Below are 6000 nucleotides of genomic sequence, written 5' to 3'. Positions count from 1 at the left end.
GGCTGGGGTGGACAAAGTTCAAAATCATACAACACCAGGTTATAGTCCAACAGGTTTATTTGGAAGCACTAGCTTTCGGAGCATGGATCTTTCATCAGGTAGCTGTGGAGAAGGATCTTATCGAGAATTTATAGCAAAAAGGTCTCTACTAAAACAGGTTGCAAAGGAACTGCTGGTACCAGATGCAACTGATAGCATTGAGGATGACGGCACATGCCTTATGGCCCCATCTGATCTCTCAATGCACCATTGTCCCGCTTTGTGAAATGAAAAGGTACCTTTTTAAAGATGGGACCTTGAATCATTTACTACTCCCCCTTCCCTTACACCAAACTTCCCTTTTGAGTTTCTATGTTCAGACACTCAAAAGCTGCCTGCCACATCACAGCAGCCTGAGGGAGAGTGGAGACAGAGTGGGAAGGCTGCAATCCTTTACGATTATGCCCCCAGATACTGCCTGACCATTTCCAGCATTCTTGAGTTATATTTCCAATAGCTGCAGTATTTATCTCATTATCAGCTTCCCTTGTGTGCAGGCAGACACTCTCAAACTACCAGGACATGTCGCTAGTGCATCCAATGAAAGAGAGCCAATAATCCTTTGGTGATAGACAGGCCTCCGACAAATTCAATTGAATTGCTTCTGGCTAGACAGCCAGTGATGACTCACTCATTCATTTAAAATTGGCATGAGGAAGATGGAGAAAAGTGTTTGCATAAAATTTTGTTAGAGCATGAAATCTGATATAAGAAGGAATAGCTAAGATTAAAAAAAATACCAATGAACAAGCTGGTATTTATTTCAGTAGTCAACAAATATTCTTTATTTGTGGGTTCATATAAATTACATTATAGTTTTTTGAACAGATCATACAAAACCAGCATGTATGTCAAAACAGAGAATTGCTGCTTACAACCAGAAACATGTTGCTTTAAAACTTTTGTCAATGGTTCATTCCTTTCATTAAACTTCATAAAAATGTACTAAAATAAGGCAACACATAACTTATACACGTCTTACAATTAGCAAGCACATAAATTAAAAGAAACATTTTCAGAACTACTCAATATTAAGTTTTTTCTACATTGATTAATATAGTTGTTATTGTTCCCAGATTGGGTTAGAATACCAGGACAGTGCATCAAGTGCCTTTTCTGTGAACCCACTGAATGGAAAGGATGTTGTCGCTGCTCTACTAATGTGATTTGTCCTTTATGGTTTCAAGGAGCAGTGTGTCGGTTCCAGAGCTGAAACTGTACAATCAGTGGTTTCAGTGTTACACATTCCACATTGACAGCTTATAGCAACAGGGTATGTGTAGTAAGGGTCAACATTGGCAGGGCAGTTTGGAATGGTTATTGTTTCATAGATAATTTCTCTGTAGCTGCAAATATCTTGATAGATGGACGCCAAAGAATTCTTGCTGACTGGATCCTAAAACAAAAAGTTGGAAAAAATGTAAGGACTGTGATGCAACTATCAATTAAGCAACAGAACAGGAAATACATATCAAAATATTTGCTCGTTCATTAGATAATTTGATTATAGCTAATTGAACTATCCATGTCTGTCCCATTTTGTAATCCATGCTAACACACTATACAGTCTGTATCAGTCTACATGCAATTTTGAGTTATGTCTTTGCTTAAAGTCTCAGATGATTACAAAACCAGAAAATGTTTGTAACATTATGTAAATGAGTCAGCATCCATTAACAGAGGAGTTTTGGACATCAGTATGTTAAATGTACCATTTCATTTTTAAAAGGGACAGACCTCCTGTGTTTTGTTTTAAATATTCAGGTATTTGTCTTTTGGAATTTCAGCAGTCCTGGTTGCAAGTTATTTAATTTACAAAGATTGATCATTTGTTCCTGCAGGTGCAGCATAGATTTTGACCACTTTGATGCAGAATATCAAATGCACAAAACTGATAACTTATCAATATTGATATGAGGTTTCTCACCTTAGTGAAGCAGTAACCAGCGCACCAAGTTGCATTGACCATGCCACAATACCCACATTCTTCCTTCTCCACTGAAATCGTGATGTTAGTTAACTGACATCTGTTCAGTGATTGGACAGACATCCAGCTTAGTAAAAAGATAAATATGTATATTACAAAAATCCTGGTCACCATAATTTGGAACATAAAGTTTACCTGAAAAAAAGGAACATGTTTCCAATTAATACAAATAATAAGACCTTTAACAGTCTCCTTTGATTATGAATTAACATTTTCATATGCTCAAACACAGCATATGTTGATATTGAATGACAGTCATTCATACAGGCCTAGTACATTAAACCATAATACTTCCCACATTACAGAAATTCAATACCTGTTTAGCCAATATTAAAAAAAACTAATAATTAGTTGTATTTCAGCGACCAGTGTTCTTCTGCAGTCAAATCCCTCACTACAAACCATGTCATTTCTTCTTTGCTTTCTTAAATTCCTTAAAATCAAAGGTGACTCATTCATAGCCACATAGTAAGATTTTCCATATCTGAAGACAAGTATATATTTTAAAGAACTTGAAGTTAAATATAGAGCATGCTATTATTGTTTAGCACTTCTTAAAAAGAAAGTCAAAATACCTTTATCTATGTTCATGTAACGGAGATGTTCTTCCAGCTACAGTGCATCAGCAATGCTCAAATTATCAGAAACTGAATTTGCCTTTATAGTGAATCAACGGTATCATATCCAGATCAAGGGATTTATGGTTTTACTTGAACCAATCATTCCTGTTATTTTTCTTCATCCATTTCCTCACCTGAAGTAATTGGAAACCCGAGGTTTCTGTAGCGATTAAGTTGTCTGTCAAAACATGAGGGGATTTTTTAGAAATACTCTTGATTATAAAGGCTTTTTGAGAAAAGAGAAAGGAAAATATTTAAGGATTATTGAAAATATAAGCATTAGCTGTAGAATATTTATTTAGTGGTTACAGCTTATGCTTCTGGTGTCATTCCCTAATGTTTCTCTTCGAAGGTCTTTGAAATTCACTTACTTAAGATCAGTTCATTTTTAGAAAAGGAGTGACTTTAGTTCACAAGGATCTGGATTATACAGGACTTGCAAGGTAACATATTAACTATGACTAAGAGATAATAAGATGGAAATAAAGTAGGTGAACTTCAGCTTCCACATAACCACAAAATAGATAGAAGTGATTTGACCATCCAATGTACAGTTCAATCTGCTTTGGCTAAAAAAAATCCAATCATGAAAAGGTATAGCTTTTCTTTGAATGGAAAACTCAAATGTTCTACTAATTCAAGGAGCATTAGCAATAAACTATTGGTATTAGAAGTTTACACAGCCAACTGATAATATTTATGTTGCAAGCTCTAAGGTTGGCTCAGTGAGTTTATCCAGTGAGCATTTAGTTTTGTAGACAAGAGAAATCTGATGTGCGATCTCTCCTGTTGGTGCTTTATAATTTTTTTCTGTGATGGTTATACTATAATTGACCGCATCTTTTATCCCTGTGGTATGACACAAGTTGTCAAACATTCCTTTCCCATCATTTCAAGTAGTCTCTCGAGTTTTTCAAAGAATCAGCCTTGACCCCTCTTCTTCATCTACATATTTCCCTGTGGCAACAGCATCTGCAGGCACATGATCCTCTTCCATGAATACTCTGATGACAAAAGGACTTCACTCCTTCACTCTCTCAGGATTGCTGGGCAGCTTACTTAAGCCTGGCCCTGAATAGTTTCAATTTCCTCCAGTTAACACTCGGAAACAGTACCTTACCCCTGACACCACCTCCAACCTCACCAACCACTGTCTCACACTGAACCAGATTGTTGGCAATCTTGACTAATTTGAACTTGAAGCAAATTTATTAACTCTACTGCCATTTTGATAACATAGCAATCACCTCTTCCTCAGTTCATTTGCTTGCAAATCCTTTGTATCAGGCTTTTTTGACTCCAGGTTTGACTATTCCAAAACTCTCCCCTTCTCCAGTTTCCAAAAAATACAGCTCACCCAAAACTCTGTTGACTGCACCCTATCCTTACAGTACATATTACTTCCTCACCACTGTTGTGCTTGCTGATCTACATTGGCTGCTGGATCTTTAACATTTTGAATGTAAAATGATAAGTAGTACATTATTATTCTTTCATGGCTTGAGCTGTCCTCAGTTGAAAGTGTGGTGCTGGAAAAGCACAGCTGGTCAGGCAGCATCTGAGGAGCAGGACAATCGATGTTTCTGGTGTCAGCCTTCCATGAGGAATGAGGCCTGTGGGCTGGGGGGCTGAGAGATAAATGGGAGGGCAGGGGTGAGGTTGTGGGTAAGGTAGCTGAGAATGCGATAGGTAGATGAAGGTGAGGGAGAAGCTGATAGGTCGGAGAGGAGGGTGGAGCAGATAGATAGGAAACGTGATGGACAGAGCAGGATGGTGGTGCCAAGTTGGAAGCTTGGGACTGGGATAATTTGTGGGGAGGGGAAAGGAGGAAGGAGTTGAAATCCACATTGATCCTGTGTGGTTGCATGGTCCGAAGGCGGAATATGAGGCATTCTTCCTCCAGGTGTCAGGTGGTAAGGGTTTGCCGATGGAGGAGGCCCAGGTCCTGCATGTCCTTGGCGGAGTGGAAGGGAGAGTTGAAGTGTTCAGCCACGGAGTGGTGGGATTTGGCATTGGCTCATAAGCCTCATTCCTGATGAAGGCTTTATGCCCAAAATGTCAACTCTCCTGTGCCTCGGATGCTGCCTGTCCGGCTGTGCTTTTCCAGCATCACACTCTCAACTCTGATCTCCAGCATCTGCAGTCCTCACTTTCTCTTGAAGTGTCCTCACTCCTGTAATCTTCTCTGGCCTCACAACCTCTGCGCTGACTCTGTTAATCCAGTTAGGGTCTTTTGTATGGCCATATCGTCTTCACCTCCACTGCTGGTGACCATGCCTTCAGCTCATTAGGCCACAGACTTTGATATTCTCTTTCTCACCCTTTCCACCTTACCAGCTCTCTCTCTTCCCTAAATCTCTTTTTAAAGTGTCCCCAACTTGGGGTTGTGATAATTTGTAAATAACATAGTCTACATTATCAATGATGCAAGATCATGTGACTATGGGAAATAATGGAAGATGGTTCTGAAGACGGATTTCTGAGGAAGAGACATAACGGACTTGAAATGTAAACTTGGCTTCTCTCTCTGTTTTTATTGTCAGATCTGCAGAGTTTCTCCAGCATTCACTGGTCATTCAATCTGAGAACTTTCGACAAAGTCTTGTTCAGTACCTAGGTAGAAGGATGTAGCCAATAAAAAGTCACATGTTCAGGCACCCAGATTTCTGCAATTTATATGAACTTCATTCCTAGATATAACCAAACTGCAAACACAGATATAAAACACAGATCAAGTTTTTGATTAGCCATCTGGCAATTTCTTCTTTGACTTGGCCTGCATTTTTCACAGAATCACCTTGAGATTTTGCTTCTCTCTGTAAAAGGCTAGATATGAAATGGAGACAATGGAAGGCTGGATGAAAGCAGTGAGGACAGTCAGAATAAATGCACTCAGGATCATAAGGAAATGTAGAAAAAACCCCCAAAAGATGGATAGTGTTAGAACGCAAATAAGCATCATGACCTTCTTGGGTTCTTTGCTACTAACTTTTATATAATTCCCTGGGAAAAACAAACCTATCTCAAAGCAATCCTGGGCTAATTAAGTGGGAATTGAGAAAAATTCTACTTGCAGTTTCCAAAGATTATCCAGAAGATCTCAGTGATGATAAGATACATCATCCAAAGTCCAAACTAACTTATAATTCCGTAATATCAGCACATACACAGACGCAGAAACACACAGATCAACACTCAGACAAATGCATGTATAATACACAGGTAACACACACACCAACACCACCACTCTCTTCCCCACCCCTCCCCCCCAACCTCCAAATTTTGGAATCCACACTCATCATAAAGTATGAGTGAAAACTGAAAGAACTGTGGATGCTGTACATCTGAAACAAA

General features: G+C 38.9%; 1 protein-coding gene across 1 annotated transcript in view; it reads right to left on the bottom strand.

Annotated features, from left to right (window-relative positions):
- Positions 1–2014: 2014 nt before the first annotated feature.
- LOC140493816 (uncharacterized) overlaps positions 2015–6000 on the bottom strand; it is a 91397-nt gene continuing 87411 nt past the window's right edge. The window contains exons 4-5 of the mRNA XM_072592726.1: positions 2602–2824; positions 2015–2161 (exon numbers count right to left, since the gene is read on the bottom strand). The gene's annotated coding sequence lies outside the window, so the exon portion shown is untranslated. The remainder of the gene's footprint in view (positions 2162–2601; positions 2825–6000) is intronic.

This window comes from Chiloscyllium punctatum, chromosome 22 (assembly GCF_047496795.1).
Source record: "Chiloscyllium punctatum isolate Juve2018m chromosome 22, sChiPun1.3, whole genome shotgun sequence".
Lineage (NCBI taxonomy): Eukaryota > Metazoa > Chordata > Chondrichthyes > Orectolobiformes > Hemiscylliidae > Chiloscyllium > Chiloscyllium punctatum.
The sequence above is the reverse complement of the archived record's forward strand: the minus strand, read 5'-3'. Positions and strand labels throughout refer to the sequence as shown.